This window comes from Stenella coeruleoalba, assembly GCF_951394435.1.
Source record: "Stenella coeruleoalba genome assembly, chromosome: X".
NCBI classification, from domain to species: Eukaryota; Metazoa; Chordata; class Mammalia; order Artiodactyla; family Delphinidae; genus Stenella; species Stenella coeruleoalba.
In genome coordinates this window covers 5,329,949-5,353,047 of record NC_137152.1, presented here as the reverse complement: position 1 = coordinate 5,353,047, position 23,099 = coordinate 5,329,949, and the positions used below count along the sequence as shown (strand labels likewise).

The following is a 23,099-nucleotide window of genomic DNA, read 5'->3' as shown; positions in this document are numbered from 1 at the left end:
CTAGGTCTGAAGTGGGTCTCTTGTAGACAGCATATATACAGGTTTGTTTCTGTATCCATTCAGCCAGTCTATGTCTTTTGGTGGGAGTATTTAATCCATTTATATTTAAGGTAATTATCGATACATATGTTCCTCTTACCATTTTCTTAATTGCTTTGGGTTTGTTATTGTAGTTCTTTTCCTTCTCTTGTGTTTCCTGCCTAGAGAAGTTCCTTTAGCATTTGTTGTAAAGCTGGTTTGGTGGTGCTGAATTCTCTTAGCTTTTGCTTGTTTGTAAAGGTTTTAATTTCTCCGTCGAATCTGAATGAGATCCTTGCTGGGTAGAGTAATCTTGGTTGTAGATTTTTCCCTTTCATCACTTTAAATATGTCCTGCCACTCCCTTCTGGCTTGCAGAGTTTCTGCTGAAAGATCAGCTGTTAACCTTATGGGGATACCCTTGTATGTTATTTGATGCTTTTACCTTGCTGCTTTCAATATTTTTTCTTTGTATTTAATTTTTGATAGTTTCATTAATATGTGTCTTGGCGTGTTTGTCCTTGGATTTATCCTGTATGGGACTCTCTGTGCTTCCTGGACTTGATTATTTCCTTTCCCATGTTAGGGAAATTTACTACTATAATCTCTTCAAATATTTTATCAGTCCCTTTCTTTTTCTCTTCTTCTTCTGGGACGCCTATAATTCGAATGTTGGTCCATTTAATGTTGTCCCAGAGGTCCCTGAGACTGTCCAAGTGAGGCCATCTTAATGATCAATTTCCCTCATCCCAAGTGGTTCTGAATATAACCTTTGCACGTATTTGTTTTTACTTTGTGTCATTTTCCTTCATAGGTGTAATGTGTCATTGATCCATGTGATAGTGTATTATGTCCTTGTCACCCCTGTTGGTGCATCATCTTAGGAATGAAATAGGGTCCATGTGGGAGGCCCAAAGATGGGTTTGACAGGTAGGCTGCTGTATGTCTCTGAATTGTGTCCTCAAAGTAACCGAGAAAAAGACTCTGGACACACCAAGAAACCAGAGACTCTCTGGGAGATGAGGCATAAACAGGCTCAATAAAAGGCAATCCTGTTCATTCATTTGATGTTGGTATCTGCTGACACTATTATGAGTCAACTCCCAGGTGAATACAAAGCACAAAATGAAAACATAAAGAATTAGTCAGGATGCAATCCATCAGGAACCCCTGCGGAATTTGGTGCTCCTAGGAACGTAGATTCAGTCACCTAAGAAGCTTGGATTGTGAATTTAGGTCAACATTTGTTGAACGACAAGCCAAAGAGAGATTCATCAGTCTTATATTTTCTTTTGTTCATAGGAGAAGACATACACATTTATTTGCAGAAACCTTCCTTCCCCTGCACCCCCTGCCAACCCCCAAACTAAAATTCTAGGAATGTTTTATTATGTGGGCTTTTATGAGAGACAGATGATATGTACACTGATTCATTTGCAAAGTTCCCAAAACCTCTACTGAAACAGGGATCTCTCTACTACATTCTCTTAGAAAAGACAGGCAGAGAATATCAACCTGTCTCTCAGTTAACACACACTTGAAGATCCAGGAAGTGCATCGGCGATACCCCAAGAAACTCTGTTGACTCCAGAAAGAGTTTACAGGTTCCTCCCAAGCATCCACAGTCACATGTGGGGCCCTTTGACCTTTTATTCTTCCTCAGTCTCCAGACGTTTCTGCCTCACCAGGAACAGCGTTTCCCCTGCAACAATAGATTTCGATATTGCCACTGTTCCAGAGCTTTCTCTATCTGGTATTTAGGGAAGCAGTTTGGCAGGGAGGGAGGAGAATGACAGAACAATTTTTGAGTGTCCTCCTCTGTTTTTTATCCCTTCAGAGAGGCTCTCCACACAGAGTTGGCTGGGTGACTCATTCTTGACAACTGCACTCGATTGCAAGAGAGTTTTCTTTCCTTCCTCTGAGGCTGCCCTTCCTTATTCAAATTGCTCTTCTCTATTGCTGCCGGAGGATTAATGATATTCGCCCCCAAACTTCCCCTCTCTCTGAAGGCAGAACATAATGAGGACATTCTCATCCTCATCTTCGGAACAAGTTCCTGGTTCCATCAGCACAGCAATACTTCCTTGTCCTTTTTAGATATGTTAAAAAAAATCCAAATGGAAATGGCTCATACCTCATGCTCCACGTCATTGACGTGGCCACTGGAGCCCACACAGCATAACTTCAGGAACCATGATAGAAATGTCCTTATGCAAAGCTTTACAGAATCATCTTTCCTCCTCCTAAACACTTCTCCAGTCTCATCTGATGGGTTTTCCCTTTACCTCTCTAACTGAAGACCCCCTTGAAGATGCCGGCCTGGGAAGCTCACTGTTGTACCCATGCATGTGCCTTCGTTTAAGATTTAATTAACTTTTAGGACTCTGACTTAGGCAAAATGATAGAGGACCTGTCTTCCTAGTGTTGCCCAATCATCTGTTTCTATGAAGCTCTCAGAAAGTTCCAGTGCCTCAGGGATCCCCCCTCCTGCTAAGCTCTTAGGATTTTCTGGTGGTTTTGGGTCAAATTCAGTGTTTAGCTAGATGCACTGTCAGGTAGCAAAACCAAAGCAAAACAAATTTTAAAATTGATTTAATATCATTTGCATTTTCACCAAGCCGATTCTTGCCTAAATGTAAAGTAGATACCTTTCAAACAAGAAGACAGAGAGAGAGATTGCTACTCAGGAGGCTGGGAGGGGTTTGCTAGCCCTCAAGCCACATGACAGTGATAGATGCTGAATCCTCTATGGCTTGTCTTGATGTTCTAAACACACGGTAGAAGGTTCTTGATCAGCTAGGTATTCAAGGGATCATGGGGCACAAGACTTGACACCAGAGGCTGTGTGCGACCCAGCATTTCTTTAAAGGGACCACCCTGTTTTATACGTATTTTTAAATAACATCAAAGGAATATTATAAGCACGTTTTTCTCATTCTCCTCCCTCCTATACACACCATGAACTGCCCACCCATCTGTCCATGCAGCCAGGCATCCATCCCACCACCCAGTATATTTACTCTCATTCACTTATCAAAAAAAATATTCATCCCGGACCTCTTACACCAGATCCTGAGCTACGTTTCAGAAGCAGACCCAGGACCTGCCCTCCCAGCAATTGCCGTTCAGCGGGTGAGAACACTGCGTTCAGAAGGTACAGTAAACCTGGAGGACGCACAGACCGGAGTAACTACTCACCACCCCTGTTTAAAGCCCCCCACGGCCCCCGCTGCACACAAAACAACATTTTCAATACAAATCAACTGCACGTTCGTGCAGCATTGCTCTCCCTCACTGAGAAATATCCCAGGTAAAGCTAAATCCGGGCAGGGGGAAGGAAGCTGAAATAACCGGCACCTTGTCCATCACAAGGAGAGTCTGTCAGCGAGATGGCCTCGCCAGGGAGCCTTCAAACACGTGGATTCCCTGTCTTCACACGAAAGCACTAGACAAACTGCAGCACTTCCCACAGGCGCCCCGGTTCTGTAAGGGCCTAGACTCCTATCCTAGTTTGTTGGATGCCCCTGGGGGCATTTAGCAGTCAACCTGGGTTTCCCACAGCCATCCTGGACTTCACAGCAAACACATCAGGTGAAGGCTTTTATGCTTTATTCCCTCAGTGCAGGCACCCACCCCCTTGCCTGCTTGAAAATCACTACCATCAGGAACCATTCTCAGTTGTGTCTTCACTTCACCTCCATAACTGACTTTAGAATTCCCAGTCTCCTTTCAATTTGAATTCTTGAACATCCAGAGTTGCGTCTTCATTTTAAATGCAATGAATCAGTAATAAAAGCCAATTTCAGGGCTTCCCTGGTGGTGCAGTGATTGAGAATCTGCCTGCTAATGCAGGGGACACGGGTTTGAGCCCTGGTCTGGGAGGATCCCACATGCCGCGGAGCAACTAAGCCCGTGAGCCGCAACTACTGAGCCTGCGCGTCTGGAGCCTGTGCTCCGCAACAAGAGAGGCCACGATGGTGAGAGGCCCGCACACCGCGATGAAGAGTGGCCCCCGCTCGCCACAACTAGAGAAAGCCCTCGTACAGAAACGAAGACCCAACACAGCCAAAAATAAGTAAATAAAATGACGGTTTAAAAAAAAAGCCAATTTCATTAATTCGCCCACTGTACTCGTCCAGAGGGAAAGGCAGGTAAGAATACGCGTCATGTTACGACAGGTCTATTATGTGTCTCTGCTCCAGGGTATCATGCTTTTGCTTGGTTTACGATGAGCCACGGACTATACAAATAAATAGTTAATAGAAATTAATTCTTTTGTTTGTAAGATATTATTATACTAAGTTTTATTGGATTTTAGAAACTCTACGGTTAACCACAGGAGTATAACACATTCTCCACTGGAAGTATGCTGTGTAATAAGGGAATTAAAGTTTAAAATCACGGAAAACTTTAAAATTCTGTGACTGCAGTGTACTATTTATTGATTTAAATGGCAAGTGTTTAAGTGAATTATGAATACAGTATAAATGAATTTAATCCATTAGATTCCATACAAATACTGGTCATAGCTTTATGGTGGAGCATAAACTTTAATTTTTTTATTGTATCATACATATATATGATGTTTAAAGTTACACATGTCCTACATGTATGCATATACATACCCACATGTTTACATACATATGTACATATACACACATGGAGGCACCTGAATCATTAAATCATATACTGTATGTAGAACAGTGCATTTAATAAATTTAAATACGGTTTTATTACAAGTTGGTAAATATTCAATATAGGTATACTAAGTATGCTAATTCTCAAAATGTATTCAAGTGAATAAATAAAAATATGACCAGATTCCTTACTGCAGGACACAGGACAAATGTTTTAATAATACGCAAAGGACATAAGTCAACAGAGGGAGTTATAACAATGCTTGTTTGTTACTGACAGGCGCATCAGACAGCATAGTATTAAGTACCGTGATGTATCTTGGGCTTGCGATCTTTAACGTGAATCTGTAACAAAGAAACCCTGGATTGCCAAAACAGAAAGGTTTATTCGCATGCATTTTTGTGTGTTGCTTATGTTTCCACGTGGAGGTTAAAAACTGTTTTCATCAAACACTATACTTGAAATGTGATGAGGCAAAAAGCTGCCTGCCAGTTTTATGGTCATCGATAATAAAACAGATAAACTCTTGAGGCAAGTATGTGTAACTCCCGTTTAAGGCTGCTCCTACTAGTAAGCCGCCATAGAAGCCATGCATTTGTAGGACACAGCCACGCTATGACATTAGAACATGTTACTACACAGTACAAGGAAGGGTGGGAGATTATTTAAGGAAAGTCAAAGTCAAGTCTTTCCTGGTTGATGCCTATGTGGAGCACATGAAATGCTCTTAATTTAAAAAGAAAAAAGGAATTTAAAATAATTAAATAATGCCTTTATTTCACAATTTATTTTTTAAAATTGGAGTATACTTGGTTTACAATGTTGCGGTAGTTTCTGCTGTACAACAAAGTGAATCAGCTCTACATATACAGATATCCCCTCCCTCTTGGACCCCCCCGCATCCCACCCATCTAGGTCATCATAGAGCTGAGCTCCCTGTGCTATACAGCAGGTGCCCACTAGCTAGATATTTTACACGTGGTACTGTATTTATGTCAAACCTAATCTCCCAATTTGTCCCACCCTCCTCTTCCCCTATCCCATGTCCACAAGTCTGTTCTCTACGTCTGCGTTTCTATTCCTGCCCTGCAAATAGGTTCATCTGTACCATTTTCCTAGATTCCACATATACGTGTTAATATACAATATTTTTCTCTGACTTCCTTCACTCTGTATGAGACTCTAGGTCCATCCACATCTCTACAAAAGACCCGATTTCATTTCTTTTTATGGCTGAGTAATATTGCATTATATATATATGTACCACATCTTCTTTATCCATTCATCTGTCAATGGACATTTAGGTTGTTTCCACGTCCTGGATATTGTAAATAGTGCTGCAATGAAAACTGGGGTGCATGTGTCTTTTTGAATTATGGTTTTCTCAGGGTGAATGCCTAGTAGTGGGATTGCTGGATCCTATGGTAGTTCTGTTTTTAGTTTTTAAAGGAACCTCCATACTGTTCTCCACAGTGGCTGTATCAATTTACATTCCCACCAACAGTGTAGGAGGGTTCCCTTTTCTCCACACCCTCTCCAGCATCTATTGTTTGTAGATTTTTTGATGATGGCCATTCTGACTGCTGTGAGGTGATACCTCATTGTAGTTCTGATATGCATTTCTCTAATAATCAGTGATGTTGAGCATCTTTTCCTGTGCCTCTTGGCCATCTGTATGTCTTCTTTGGTGAAATGTCTATTTAGGTCTTCTGCCCATTTTTGGATTGGGTTGTTTGTTTTTTTAATATTGAGTTGCATGAGCTGTTTATATATATTTTGTATATTAATCCTTTGTCCATTGCTTCATTTGCAAATATTTTCTCCCATTCTGTGGGTTGTCTTTTCGTCTTGTTTATGGTTTCCTGCGCTGTGCAAAAGCTTTTAAGTTTAATTAGGTCTCATTTGCTTATTTTTGTTTCTATTTTCATTACTCTAGGAGATGGGTCATAAAAGACCTTGCTGTGATTTATGTCAAAGGGTGTTTTTCCTATGCTTTCCTCTAAGAGTTTTATAGTGTCCGGTCTTACATGGAGTTAACCTGAAATTGCGACAGAAGATTTGGGTTTTCATTTCTATTCTGCTCAGCGAGTTACTTCTCCCTATAGACTGTAGAGAGCAATGCTATTCCTAAACTGTCCTGGTGAGCAATTCATCCATTTACTTTAACTTGAGATGGTATTTTAAGAGGTCTTGGCACACAGTAGGGACGCAATCACTTCCAGTCCTTTTCTTTCACGGGAATGCAACATCAACATGTGACGTATGTATCCGACCCTCAAAGTCTCGCTTCATGACTTCAGTGGGGTTGGGAGAGCGGGAATGTGGTTTGCATTTACCATGCCTTCCATCCTCTCCTCCAATGTAACTCAGACCCTAGGAAGTTAAGAGCCTTTTCCTGCACCAGCAGAGCTTAAGCTTGGCGACAACTTCCGGCCCCATCGTGTGGCATTCACATCTCAGAGTTCTCCTGGAAAGACAAGAACCTGGGAGTCTGAGAGTTCCTGACGGAGGTGATGAGTTCCAATGTGTCTCATTTTCACAAAGACAGAATATATGTGTTATATCCAGAAGCAAACATCTGCCCCTTGACCTTATGCCAGAAATTTGGAATGTCCACCCAGCCAGTCCGTGATTCTCAAACTCTAAGGTGCCAAATAACCACTCCAGGTGCTTGTTAAGGTCCCCACGTGATTCTGATGCATACGGCCTGAGGATGCTCTACTGGGAACCACTGAGGCAGGTAGTGGGTGATGCAGATTACCCCCCGACATCCAGAGGTGCCGCCTGGTCTCACTGAAGGTTCCCACCACTTGGCCTCAACTAAGTCTCCATTCTCTAGTAAACAAAATCTCTGTTAAAATTAGACCTAAATATTGTGTAAAGACAAATTATACTTACCTTTTTAGAGGTAGACATTGTATAGAAATATACCATCCAGTAGAGAATGATACTTCCATTAATTTTTTTCTAGCCATAAACAGCATTATTCTTGGTTTGCTACTCTAACCAAAATTCTATAAAATTGTCCATGCTCCCCCCTACCCGCTCCCAACCTGAAGTTTGTAACTCTGTTTATTTTCTTTCTTTCTTTCCTTTTTTTTTTTTTTTTTTTTTGCAGTATACGGGCCTCTCACTGTTGCGGCCTCTCCCATTGCGGAGCACAGGCTCCGGACGCGCAGGCTCAGCGGCCATGGCTCATGGGCCCGGCTGCCCCGCGGCATGTGGGATCTTCCCGGACCGGGGCACGAACCCGTGTCCCCTGCATCGGCAGGCTGACTCTCAACCACTGCACCACCAGGGAAGCCCTGTTTATTTTCTTAATGACATTTAACTCCATTTAAAGCAACAACCTTGTGAAGTATATATTTCCTTGATAAGTCTATGCCCCTCACCTCAGTAAAACGTACATCCTATAGTATTCCTAGGTTCTAGAGCAGTCTAGAAGGGTTCAATGAGTACTTAAAATTTTGTGTTATGAGAGAAGGAAGGAGGGAGGGAAGGAAAGCTTTTATTCATTCGTAAAGTAAGAGGTTTCTCTTATCTAGATGTTCTCTAGTGACTGAAAGCATAAATCACCCAAATTTTGCAGTCTGACTTTGCTCCTATCCTATGTCAGAATGTTCATTTCTGATGAGTTTATTACCTTTGCTACAGTTTTTAAAAATCTGAGGGCCTTCGTTATTAAATGCATCAATGATTCATTTTGAATCAGTATATTTGCATGCTGTGGATAAGGGTTGAGGTTCCTGATATACATGAAGCATATCCCTTAAAAATACTGTAATAGAATTCCTTGGCGGTCCAGTGGTTAGGACTGTGTGCATCCACTAAAAGGGGCACAGGTTCCATCCCTGGTCGGGGAACTCAGATTCCGCATGCCACGCACACTGCAGCCAAAAAATAAAAATAAATACTATAAGGGTTTTAGAAAACTCTAACTTGAAAAGATACATGCACCCCAATGTTCCTAGTAGCACTATTTACAACAGCCAAGAGACATGGAAACAACCCACATGTCCATCAACAGAAGAAAGGATAAAGGAGATGTGGTACATATATAACAATACAATGGAATATTACTCAGCCATAAAAAAGAATGAAATAATGCCATTTACAGCAACATGGATGGACCTAGAAAATATTATACTTAATGAAGTAAGTCAGACAGAGAAAAACAAGTATTATATGATATCACTAAAAAAAATACAAATCTAAAAAAATAATACAAATGAATCTATATACAAAACAGGAACAGACATAGAAAACAAATTATGGTTACCAAAGGGGAAAGCAATAAATTAGGAGTATGGAATGAACAGATATAAACTACTATAAATAAAATAGATAAGCAACAAGGATTTACTGTATAGCACAGGGGACTATATTCAATATCATGTATTAACTATAATGGAAAATAATCTGAAAAAATATAACTGAAACACCTTGCTGTATATATTGTGACACTAACACAGCACTGTAAATCAACGATACTTCAACTAAAAAAATGGGTTTAATTTGCTCCTAAGTTTTCTGCACTGCACTGTCCTGTGCCATGTGGATATACAATTACCACATAAATACATGTGTCTCTGTGATAAATAAACTCACATACATTAGCCCATCGTTTCAAGATGCAGCTCAAAAGCTGCATTCTTCACAAATGCTGCCTTCTCCATAAACCCTCCTGTGACTCTCCTTCTCCACTGGAAGACTCTTTTCCTACTCTACACTTAGCATCACAGCCCTGGGATGTTGCTGGATTTCCTATGCCTGACATCCAGGTCACTGCCAAAGCCTGCCACGTGACCAAGCTCAACCACTGCTCACCCCACAATGTCTGCCTCTCAACTGGACCTCCTGAAAATACAGCCCATTCTCATCATTCTTGCAATTATGTTCGGAAAGTCATCGCAGATGCTGAATTAGTGAATAGCAAACCGCTGCTGCTAGGAAAGTACAGGGTTAGGTATCTGGGAGCCTCGGGTCACAACATTTTCACCAGCTGATCAATACATAATCTTGTGTTAACTGTATGTATCTGTTTAAAGGCAACTTATTTAATAGATATCACTGAGTCATCCACAGGGAACCTGGGGCCATCAGCGCTACAACTCACGCCTACAAGAAGCTTATCTAACTCGTGTATTTTCTCCCTAAGGCATTTCTTGGTCTTTCTTCCCAACACCAGACAGCACTGAAGCACTGGGCTTGGGGGTCATTTCCAACAGCAACGTCATCAACAAAAGACACATAAATGTGAAAAGCGTGGCACTAAGTAGTCCACAGAAAGGACACTTGTTGACAGCCTGAAAGCTGCAACCAGAGGCACTGCTGCCCTGTCCAACCCCAGCTGAGCACGTCTGTGAATGACCCCAAAAGTACCTGGAGCGTTCATTTAATGGTTAAAATAGATCATAGTGGCACCGATGAACTTGCCAACAGGGGACCTGCGAATAACGAGGAGGGACTGCATCCTTCTAAGTGGTGTCCGTGAATCATTTAGACTTTTCCAGGTATTGTAATCACAATAATACAATTCAAGTACCTTTCCGGGGCCTGTGAGGACCCCAGAGATTTTCCTTCTGCAGAAGATTTTCCTTTCCCCGCTCCTCCTTTGTTTCTCCGAGACTCCCTCTCACTCGTCCCTGCTGTGCTGCCCTTACCCGGACCCCTTTCATCACAGGTCTCAGCTTCAAGGCCACTTTATCAAAGAATTCCCTGATACTTCAAGGTCGTGGTTCCCCTCAGCCCCTCCATGTTGCTGTGTCCTGCACTTTTCTTTATCAGAAGCACTTTTATTTATTTGCTAGTGTGTTATCTACACCTGTCAGAATATAAAATCCCTGACAGCAGGATCCTCGTTAATTTCCCACTGGATTTATACCACAGAGGCCAGCGTTCCTGGCACACGGCAGGTCCCAACATACAAGTGTTGAATGAATAACCTGCAAAGTACTCCTGGGTGCCACTTTGTGGTACTAATTTAGGTGTCTGTCCCCATTTTCCCTATAATAATGTAAGCTCCTGGCCAGCGGAAATGACTTAGGTTCTCGTTTCACGCAAAGATGTTTACACTGAATCTCCTTTCCCTACTGAGTCATCTGTGGTGGGCGGGATACGGGTGGCCACAAAGCCACACGTCTGAATAGCTTTTGTACATTATAAGCTAAAAATAAACTTATTGAATAAGTGGCCTCAGTTCTGGCGCTCGCGTGTTTGTCATGTTTTACGTCCTAATAAGCAATCCCAGTAGGTACTGGCTGAAACCAGCAGCCACCAGTTGTTTTTATTCTGCACACACCTGCCACTGGGGGCATGTCTCGGTGGTCAGAGCTTGTGGCTGTTCCTGCGGCGACAGCTGCCTCTGGCGGGAGAGCTGGGGGTTCAACCATCTGATCCCTCACATGTCTGGGGATGACGCTGGCAGTCCGTGGACCTCAGCCGGGCTGCTGGGCGGGCACTAGTGTGTGATTACTGGCTTCCCTGAAGCAGGATGGCTGCCTTCCGAAGCGTGGATGGCTAGGAAGAAGCTGCACTACCTTGGGTACCGAGGCTTCAGGGACGGCATGGCATCCCTTCCACCTAGTCACATGACAGACCCACCCAGATCCAGGAGAGCGAATATTAACGAGACCTATCGTCATGAGAAGATCATCAAAGCAGTCTGCATCGATATATCACAAGATAGTTCATTTCCGCCCAGACGGAAGGGTGTTAACGCAGCGCTTTTCTTCTTTTGTTTCTGGTCTGTGCGTGTCTGGCTTACGGAGGTGGCAGGGAAGTTGAGACAAACAATAACAGAATCCGACCTCCCTTAGACCAAAGGCGCGTTTCAGAGCAGAGTAAAGGTGAAACGCAGTGGACTGCAGAGTTTAATCTCAGAATGGAACAGAGCCCTAACAAACAGTACATTTGCCCCAGTCAGCTTTCTAGAAGAGAATACCAGAACACTGGTTATTGTAAGCAGTTCCCACGGACTCTCTGGATACTCACAACTGTCGTCACAACCAGGGTCTTACCAATTCCAGAAACTCCCTTTGCTCTTTCCATTGGCTCCCTAAGAGGAGGATGTGTCCTCTCGCTCCGCTCTTAATGAGAGACATCCATTTACTTTTAGCCAGCAGTCTTCTGTGGAGCTCAGAACGCTCGCCCCTTGACGTGTATCTCTTGCTCTTTCTGTAAGGCAAAGAGCTTCAGGCGTCCTTGCAAGGAACGTGACTAAGTTACTCCGTCAGGAGCTCTACCAGAATTTGGCGATGCTGAGACTTCCGTCACAGTCTCTACCCTCAGCTGCTTCCAGTGTTGCAGGGGAGAGAGACAACTAACTTCGGTCCTTATGATCTGTCTCAAAGGGAAGGTACCGTTTTGCAAAACTCAAGGGGAGCTTAAGTACTTGAATGATGTCAGCTCCTTCACAGGGTCTGAGCGTGTGCTCTGAAACCCCAAAGCCTTCTTGAATTAAAACAGCTCGATCAACACTGAACTTTCCAGCTGACACCGTTCCCTCCTGAAGTGGAATCATTACAATTCACGTGTGGACATAGAAATAGACACTTAGACCATGAAGGTAAATCTAATATAGAATAATCAAAATACAGAAAATATACATTGATATACATCTGTATATATAAAATGGCTAATCTAGAAGAACTGGTGGAATTGGGCCATATCAATTTCCATAACATTTTCGTCTTGGGCAAAAATGTCCTACATCTGCAGGTAAACATTTCCAGGAAAATTCAGGTGGATGGATATCTGGCTCCATGTGTGGCAGCTTTTCTTGTTGTTATGCTTTGATAAACTTCTCAATGAGCAGGCATCTTCCTCACTAATTGAATATTTTCACTTTTTTCCTCTGTAGATATGGTGGGTCATTATATTTTCCATTTTGTGCCTTGCTTTCCGTGCATTTAAAGTGCTGGAGCAGCTGTTTATTTGGAAAGCTTCCATTAGGGCCATAATAATCTGCAACTAATTGCACATCAAATATTTATTTCTTGCACATTAAATTAATGGAGCAGTTTCAACAAGAGAAAAATTGGATCAGGTTGGCAAATGGTGCCTATAAATGCATGAAAAATCCCCAGCTCTTTTTTGGCAGGACTCCTTTGATTGACAATTTTTTAATGGAAGACAATCCCCATTATCTAGATGTGCCTTTTTAAATAGGCAAGCTTTCTTTGCTAATGTGCTCTTCTCAATGTTTCCTTGAGAGATCATATTATCACTTTCAGAAATGAAAAATAATAAGTCATACTATTGATTTTCAAATAAATTATTTGGTATCCTCTTTGTGTTGAATTTAACATGCTTTTTTTTATATTGTACTTTTTTTAAATTGAAGTACAGTTAATTTACAATGTTATGTTAATTTCAAGTGTACAACAAAGTGATTTCGTTTTATATATATACACACGTATATGTGTGTGTATATATATATATTCTTTTCCATTATAGGTTATTATAAGATATTGAATATAGTTCCCTGTGCTACACAGTAGGTCCTTGCTGTTTACCTATTTTATATATAGTAGTGTGTATATGTTAATCTCAAATTCCTAGTTTATCTCTCTCCCTTCCCCCCGCCAATTCATTCTATTTTTGCTACTATAAACGCTTTCAATGGGTTAACTTTATCCAGCTGTATTAAGAAATGGCTGATACACAAAGAACAGGACATATTTAACATGTACAATTGATGAGTTTGGACATATGCAAATGACTGTAATACCATCCACACAATCAAGGTAACAGCATACCCAACACCTCCCAGGTTCTTTGTGTCCATTTGTTGTTTGTGTGCTGAGAGCAGGTGACATGAAATCTGCTCTCCACAATTTCTAGGCGCACAACACCACACTGTTAACATAGGCACTATGTCCAATATGGCGGCTCTCTAGAGCTTATTCATCCTGTGTACCTGAAACATTATTTCCCCAGCCTCGAGCATGGCAACCATTACTGCATTCTCTATGTCTATGAGTTTGACTATTTTAGATACGTGGAATGCAGTATTCGTCCCGTAAATGTGGCTTATTTCACTTCAACAGATAATTCTCCAAAGAAGACAAACCAATAGCCAGCAGGTGTGTATGAAAAGATGTGCAGTATCGTAAGGATCACAGAAACGCAAATCAAAACCACAGTGACATATCACCTCACACCTGTTAGCACAGCTACTGATCCAAAAAAGAAAAAAAACGAAAACAAAAAATAAACTGTTGATGAGGATGTTGAAAAACTGGAACTCTTGTACATGGTTGGGAATGGATAATGGTGAACACTATGGGAAACTTATCCTCAAAAAAACAATAGAAGTACCATATGACCCAGCATCCTACTTCAGGATATATCTAAAAGATTCTTGAAGAGGTATCTGCATTCCCACATTCATTACATAATTATTCACAATAGCCAAGATACGGAAACAACACAAGTTCTATCAACAGATGAATGGATAAAGAAAAAGTATATACATACAATGGAATATTATTCAGCCTTAAAAAGGAAGGAATCCTATCCTTAGAAGGAAGGAAACATGGATGGACCTGGAGAACATTACGCTAAATGTTGATTACAAGTAGCAGCTGAATTATTAGAGAAAAATACAAATCAAAACTACAGTGAGGTACCACCTCACACCGGTCAGAATGGCCATCATTAAAGAGTCTACAAGTATCAAGTGGAGGGGGTGTGCAGAAAAGACAGCCCTCCTACACTGTTGGTGGCAATGTAAATTGATGCAGCCACTGTGGAAAACAGTATGGAGGGTCCTAAAAAAAAAAAGAAAACTAGTGTGCCTTATGATCTAGCAATCTCACTCCTGGGCATCTATCCAGACAAAACTATAATTGGAAAACACATGTGCACCCCTATGGTCGTAGCAGCACTATTTACAATAGCCAAGACATGGAAACAACTTAAGTGTCCATCAATAGATGAATGGATAAAGAAGATGAGATACATATATACAATGGAATATTACTCAGCCATTAAAAAACACAAAATAATGCCATTTGCAGGAATATGGACGGACCTAGACATTATCATACTAAGTGAAGTCGGAAAGGCAAATACCATATGATATCACTTATATATGGAATATAAATTGTGACACAAATGAACATATCTATGAAACAGAAACAGACTCACAGACATAGAGAACAGATTTGTGGTTGCCAAGGGGGAGGGGGGTGGGAGAGGGATGGATTGGGAGTTTCGGGTTAGCAGATGCAAACTATTATATATAGGATGGATAAATAAGGCCCTACTGTATAGCACAGGGAAATATATTCAATATCCTATGATAAACCATAATGGAAAAGAATATTTAAAAAAAGAATATATATATGTGTAACTGAATCACTTTGCTGTACAGCAGAAATTAACACAACATTGTAAATCAACTATACTTCAATAAAATTTATTTTTTAAAAGTAGAAGCTGGAATCCCACTCCTGGGCATATATCCAGAGAAAACCATAATTTGAAAAGATACATGCACACCAATGTTCAATGCAGCACTATTTACAATAGCCAAGACATGGAAGCAACCTAAATGTCCATCAACAGAGGAATATGGATAAAGAAGATGTGGTACATATATACACTGGAATATTACTCAGCCATAAAAAAGAACAAAATAATGCCATTTGCAGCAACATGAATGGACCTAGAGATTATCATACTAAGTGAAGTAAGTCAGACAGAGAAAGACAAATATGATATTGCTTATATGTGGAATCTAATAAAAAATGGTACAAATGAACTTGTTTACAAAACAGAAACAGACTCACTAATCTTGAATTCAAACTTATGGTTGTGAAAGGGGAAACACAGGGGGAAGTGATAAATTAGGAGACTGGGATTAACATACACACACTACGGTATATAAAACATATAACTAATAAGGACCTACTGTATAGCACAGGGAACTCTACTCAGTTTTCTGTAATAACCTATATGGGAAAAGAATCTGAAAAACAATGGATAAATATCTATATATGGATCTATATATACATTGATATACATAATATATAGATATGTGTATATAGGTATAAAAACTTTCACTTTGCTGTACATGTGAAAGTTACACAACACTGTAGGCCAACTATACGCCAATAAAAATTTTTTAAATATATAAAATTGTAGTAAATAAATAAATGTCATTTTCTATTAAAAAAATGTAGCAGCTGGCTAACGACTTATTTTGAAAATCGGCACTTCCAACTTACATTTTTCTTTTGATACGTTTTCTAAAAGTTGTCTGATACTGTTTTCTTTTGGACCCATTGCTGGTGTATAGAAAATGACTAGTGGTTTCCGAAAAGAGTTTCAGGAAAGAATTTCCCTGAACAGTAGGTCTGTCAACATTAAAGATAATGCCTACAGGTTTCTTTCATCAGAAAAAGTTACCTTACAATTTTACGATAAGATAATAATACACAGTGGCCACCAAACATTACTGAGTGTTTACAGCGCTTACACAGCTCCAATAAAAGTGTCCCTGACAAAGCAGTTCTTATCTAGTTACTGACTGACTGTTAAGTTTTATGAGTCATTCGGTGTCCCTTTTTGCATTATACTTTTGAGTAGGGTTTTTGGTATCAGTCACCTGTGAATGAAACATAGTTTGCATTTGTTTGCAGAAAGGTCCTTTTAAAGCAAGTTATGAAGTTCTCATCATGCGGTTTCCTTAAGACAGAAGCCAGTCCATATATTTATATGGTTTATTATGGGCGTATCTCAGATACATTTCAGGTTTGGTTCCAGACCAACACAATAAAGTGAATATGGAAATAAAGCAATTCACAGACTTTTCTGGTTTCCTGGTGCATGTAAAAGTTATGTTTACACTATACTTTAGTCTATTAAGTGTGCAATAGCATTATGTCTAAAAAAATCTCAACGTACATGCCTTATTTTAAAAATACTTTTTTGCCAAAAAATACTAACCATGATCTGGAAACGAAGCAACTGACAAGGAATTAATTTCCACAAAAAAAAAACAGCTCATGCAGGTCACGATAAAAAAACAAACGACCCAATCAAAAAATGGGCTGAAGATCTAAATAGACATTTCTCCAAAGAAGACATACAGATGGTTAAAAAGCACATGAAAAGATGCTCAACATCACTAATTATTAGGGATATTCAAATCAAAACTGCAATGAGGTATCACCTCACAACGGTCAGAATGGCCATCAACAAAAAGTCGTCTACAATCGATCAATGCTGGACAGGGTGCAGAGAAAAGGGACCTCTCCTACACTGTTGGTGGGAAGGTAAACTGGTACAGCCACTATGGAGAACAGTGTGGAGGTTCCTTAAAAAACTTAAAATAGAGCCACCATATACTCCAGCAACCCCACTCCTGGACATATATCTGGAAAAGACAAAAACTCTCATTCGAAAAGATACATTCACCCCAATGTTCATGACAGCATTATTTACAATAGCCAAGATATAGAAGCAACCTAAATGTCCATCGACAGTTGAATGGATAAAGAAGATGTAGAACATATATACAATGGAATATTATTCAGCCCTAAAAAAAGAAAGAGGGACTTCCCTGGTGGTGAAGTGGTTAAGAATCTGCCCGCCAATGCAGGAGACATGGGTTCGAGCCCTGGTCCAGGGAGATCCCACATGCTGCGGAGCAGCTAAGCCCCTGCGCCACAACTATTGAGCCTGCACACTAGAGCCCTTGAGCCACAAGTGCTGAGCCCGCGTGCCACAATTACTGAAGCCCACGTGCTTAGAGCCCGTGCTCTGCAACAAGAGAAGCCACCGCAATGAGAAGCCCGCTCACCGCAACGAAGAGTAGCCCCCGCTCACCGCAACTAGAGAAAGCCCGCGCGCAGCAACGAGGATCCAGTGCAGCCAAAAATAAAATAAATAAATAAATTAATTAATTTTAAAAAAAACAAAGAATGAAATCATGCCATTTGCAGAAACACGGATGGACCTAGAGACTCTTATACTGAGTGAAGTAAGTCAGACAAAGATGAATATCATATGGTATTGCTTGTATGTGAAATCTAAAAAAAGGTACAAATGAACTTATCTACAAAATAGAAACAGAGTCACAGATGTAGAAAATGAACTTATGGTTACTGGGGGTAAGGGGGTGGGCAGAGGGATAAACTGGAAGATTGAGATTGACATATACACACTACTATATATAAAATAGATGACTAATAAGGACCTACTGTAGAGCACAGGGAACTCTACTCAATACTCTGTAATGGCCTGTATGGGAAAAGAATGTAAAAAAAGAGTGGATATATGTATAACAGATTTCACTTTGCTGTACACCTGAAACTATCACAACATTGTAAATCAACTCTATTCCAATAAAATTTTTTTTAAAATGCTAACCGTCATCTGAGCCTTCAGAGTTATAATCTTTTGCAATGATAATATCAAAGATCAATGATCACAGATCACCATGACAGATACAATAATAATGAAAAATTTTGCAATACTGTGAGAATTACCAAAATGTGACACAGAGACATGAAGTGAGCAAATGGTGTTGGAAAGACGATGCTAATAGACTTGCTAAATGCAGGGATGCAACAAACCTCCCATTTGTTAAGGAAAAAAAAAAAAAGTTGCAGCCCAGGTCTCAAAACCTGAGAACCAGATAGCTGGTGGTATAAGTGCCCATCCAAGGGCAGGAGAAGATCAATGGTCAGTTTATGAAATCAGGCAGAGAGAGCAAATTCTCTCTTCTTCCGGCTTGTCCTTCTGTTCATGCCTTCAACAGACTGGATGATGCCCACTCATCCTGGAGAGGACCATCTGCTTTACTCAGGCTACCAATTCAAATGCTAATCTCATCTGGAAACACCCTCACAGACAAACCCAGAAATAACGTTTAACCAAATATCTGGGCTCCCCATTGGCCCAGACAAGTTGACACAGAGAATTAACCATCACATGTACCTTTAGGACATACCACATGGTCTCTAGCAGGAACTCCAATTTCCCCCCAAACTGTTATCAGCGTCTCTGGCTTCTGCTCACTAGATTCCAAAAGTCACCCTCCCACCCTCTCCTCAGTGCTCAGTCCTAACAGCCAAAACTGCCCCCAGACATTGCCAGGGGTCTGCTGTGAGGGCACAGTCACCCATGTAGAGCACCACTGGCCGAGCTCAGCCCCATTCTCTGGGGACATCCCCCTTCAGACTCTCCAATATTTCCTACCGGGGAGTTCCTTGGAGTGAATTCAGTTCTTATCAACCAGTCCTTCATTATCAAAATGAGAACCACACCAATAATTGTGGATTATTCCATATGAACAATGACAGGTTTAAACATCTTTCTGGTCCTCTCACACCATTTCCAGGTCTTTGCAGAGGAAATCAGATATTATTGTCTAGATGAGTGGTCCCTAAATTTGTATGCACATTAGAATCATGGATGATTCTTACAAAACTTCAAAGACCACATGGCACCCCAGAAATAAAATCAGGATCTCTGAGGGTAGCACAGAGCCATCACTAATTTTTTTTTAATTAATTTATTTTATTTTTGGCTGTGTTGGGTCTTCGTTGCTGCGCACGGGCTTTCTTTAGTTGCAGCAAGCAGGGGCTACTCTTCGTTGCGGTGAGCGGGCTCCTCTTTTCGGTGGCTTCTCTTGTTGCGGAGCATGGCCTCTAGGTGCACGGGCTTCAGTAGTTGTGGCTCACGGGCTCTAGAGCACAGGCTCAGTAGTTGCGGCGCACGGGCTTAGCTGCTCCGCGGCATGTGGGATCTTCCGGGACCAGGGCCCGAAACCATGTCCCCTGCACTGGCAGGTGGATTCTTAACCACTGCGCCACCAGGGAAGCCCCGCATCACTAAGTTTTGACGTTCCCCAGGTAATTCCATTGCACAGCTATTTGGAAACCGTTGGTCTAGATTTTTGCTGACCTGAAGGACTCATGTACTGCCGTCGGTTAGCCATCACATTCGTAGTTGTCATCCAGAATCTAGTTCTTACAAAACTTCCGTAGCATCTTGGGGACATAATGTCATCTACTTCTATTTTTAAAATCTATGTGTCTGGCCTATAATACGTTACTCCTGTGATCGTGAGGAGACTGAAAAGAGGTGACCTGTATGAATTCCAAAATACAGCAAGCGTCACCTAGAAGGTGCACACCCAACAGTGACGACCTCTTCTTGCCCCATTTAATGGGGAAAAGATCAAAAGTCACGCTGAGTTCATTCTTTCAATCACAATCACATTTTCAACCATTGTCTAGAAAGCTGGACAAATAATTCACTCAGAGGCTCATCGCTAGAACAATTTTATATTCATCATTTAAATCTGTATCTTGCTGGATTGGAATCTATGTTTAAGTCATTGTTGTCAGAAAAGCTCCTTGTATGGTCTACACTGGGAACCACTGCATGCCTGGGAATATGCTGCACTTGCCTTCACCCTTGAGGAAATTCTTGGGTCAGGAATACTAACCGCTCCACGTTCTGCAGATGTCCTTACCGGATCTTTTAGCACGTGGTGCTCCAGAGAAGCGTGGGACCAGCCCCATCTTGCTGCCTTTCTATGTCACCTGCTTTATCTGCCAGGGGAGCCAGAGATGCTACTTCATCTTTATTACAGCTACGATAGCACAGCATGTCTCAATTTGATTTCATTTTTATTAACTTTGCCTGAAACCCAAGTGAGGCCATTCAAGCTAGGTTCATGTTGTTTTCTCACTTTAGTAAAGTTTTCTTTGGTTACAGACCTTGACTATTATTTCTGCTCTGTTTGCTTTCAAATCATCTTCAAGAACACTAATTAGAAGCTGATTCTTTTCTTTCTCATTTATAGTTTTAATCTCTCGCCATTTACATCTATTTTTCTGCACTCTGGGAAAGTGTCCCGTATTTCTACATGCCAGAAAGTTGATTATTTTTTCTTGTCAGTTCCATTCTTTCATAATTTCAATGCAGATTCAAATTTGGTCATTGAGTTTTGTGTTTCTGTTTTTTGTTTTTAAGTCACGTCTGTGTTCAACTTATCCTGTTCTCTTCTTATATTCCAAGAGTGCCTTTGTATTTTCAGTACTGGAAGAATAAAATAAATCTTGTGTAGACAGTTGTGTAGACAGTTACTTCTGAAGGGGAAAATAGTTTGGAAGTTTTGATGCCATTTACATTTTTCCCACAACATCTTTTAACTGTCGAAAGTAGTCCTGAATAAAGGTAATAAGTCAGAACACAGACGGATATTAGTAAGATATGAATGGTGAGGGTGAAGTTCCAAAAGGATTGAAAGTAGAAATATCGGACAGGATTATTTTTTGTTTCAGGAAAGGGCAAGCTCAGGTTCACAGACTCATGAAGGCAACGTCCATTGTTTCCTGAGAACTGAACTCCCAGTACCCCCCTGCGTCTGGACCTATAGCCCAGCATCCCTGGCCCTTGCTGTTTGCAGTTCCTGTTTGGTTTCTGTTCCAAGGAAACAACGTCCTCATTTGGGAGTTTGGCGATCACCCTTCAAGTTTTACTTTTTTTGTTTTATGTCTCAGTGCATGTTAGAAGCAAAGAAGCCAGCTCAATGTGTCAGTATAAACTTTCATCTAGAATGTTGGTACGATGGATTGAACTGTGTCCCCTCAAAATTCATAGTTTGAAGCCCTTACCCCTAGTGTGATGGTATTTGGACGTGGGCCCGATGGGGACCGATTAGGTTTACACGAGACCAAGAGGTTGGAGCCCTCACGATGGGATTCGTGTCCTTATAACTAGAGGAAGAGACACCAGCGCTTCCACTCTCCACCATGCTGAGCAAACGGCAAGACGGCAGCCGTCTCCGAGCCAGGAAGACAGCCCTCGCCAGAACTCAACTGCCACACACTGAATGTTTCTGTCCCCCCACCAAATTCATAAGTTAAATCCTAATTTCCAAAGGGATTGCATTTGGAGGGGTGACCTTTGGGAGATTAGGTCATGTGGGTGGAGCCCCCAGGACTGGGATTAGGGTCCTTAAAAAGGAGACCCCGGAGAACTCCCTCACCCCTTCTGCCGAGTTAGCACACAGCAAGAAGACAGCCGTCTGCGAACCAGGAAGCAGCATCTCACAAGACACTGGACCTGGTGGCACCTTCATCTTGGACTTCCCATCCTCTAGAATCGTGAGGAGTATGTTTCTGTGGTTTATACGTCACCCTGTTTATGGTATTTTGTTGTAGCAGCTTCAGTGGACTAAAACCCTGACCATGCTGGCACCCTGATCTCAAACTTCCAGCCTCCAGAGCTGTGAGAAAACAAGTGTTGGGACTTCCCTGGTGGCGCTGTGGTTGGGAATCCGCCTGCCAATGCAGGGGACACGAGTTCAAGCCCTGGTCCAGGGAGATCCCACATGTTGTGGAACAACTAAGCCTGTGTGCCACAACTACTGAAGCCCACGCACCTGGTGCCATGCTCCGAAGCAAGGGAAGCCACCACAATGGGAAGCCCACACACCACAATGAAGACCCATCATGGCCATAAATAAATAAATAAAATTAAAAAAAACAAAAAACACGTGTTTGTTGTTTAAGTCTATGGTATTTTGCTAAGACAAGAAGCAACAAGAGATGTGATCCCTCTACCAAAAAGGCCAGGGAACTGTATCTGAGTGAGCCAAGGTAGGCTGGACCTGGGGACCCAGGATCAGTATGTGTATCTGTATGTTTGTGCACATAACAACAGGTACATTTAATTAAAATACTTGGGATGCTGTATATTTAGTTGAACACATTCCCTCAGTCAGATTTCTAATCCTTTTAACCTTCATATGCTACCGTTCTAATATCTTCACGTTGAGGACCATACATGATCAGGATAACATTTTCTACCCTGTAATACCATGTTAGAAGCTTCTGAGACAAGACAGGCTACAGATGAATCAATGACGTAGGTAGAAAACAGATGGGCAGGTAGCCAACACTACAGCAGTGGATTAACAAGCAATTCCATCTTACGAGAGAAATAAAAAGCCTTTGACGGCCAAAGCTAAACCTTTCCATTAATTACATCCCCAATATAGGAACTGTATGAAAAAAAAAATAAAGCCACTGGAAATCTAGAAGCAGAAAAACCAGCTGCTTTCATGTCACTGAGAGATCTTTTCTGTACGAAACGATATTGCCTATTTAAATCTTAAACTGTTTTTGCATTTGCTCCATCTGTGCAGGTACTATGTTTAAGGCAGACATGTGATGGAGGAAATAACACCTACACCAGTGGATTAATTTAGAGGATTCAATTGAAAAAGAGCCTTACCTTCCTCTAAATTAAGAAATCTTTACTCTCAGGCTGCAGATGTCGAATGAGGAAAGAAATGACAGGGCTCTTGGTTTCAACAGGACCGTCTCTTTATCGTGTTATAAATTGTGCTTTGCAAATTCAACTTCTACAAGCCAAAGTTTCCCTTCATTTGGGGGGAAAAGACATTGTTAATAT

At 41.3% G+C, this 23,099-nt stretch overlaps 1 protein-coding gene across 6 annotated transcripts in view; it reads right to left on the bottom strand.

Annotated features, from left to right (window-relative positions):
* STS (steroid sulfatase) overlaps nucleotides 1–23,099 on the bottom strand; it is a 552,741-nt gene that overhangs the window by 31,726 nt on the left and 497,916 nt on the right. The window contains exon 13 of one of the 6 annotated variants that reach the window (XR_013825705.1): nucleotides 8,538–8,568. The exons of the other annotated variants lie outside the window; for them this stretch is intronic. The gene's annotated coding sequence lies outside the window, so the exon portion shown is untranslated. Of the gene's footprint in view, nucleotides 1–8,537; nucleotides 8,569–23,099 lie in introns of those variants that run through there. 6 annotated transcript variants of the gene reach the window in all.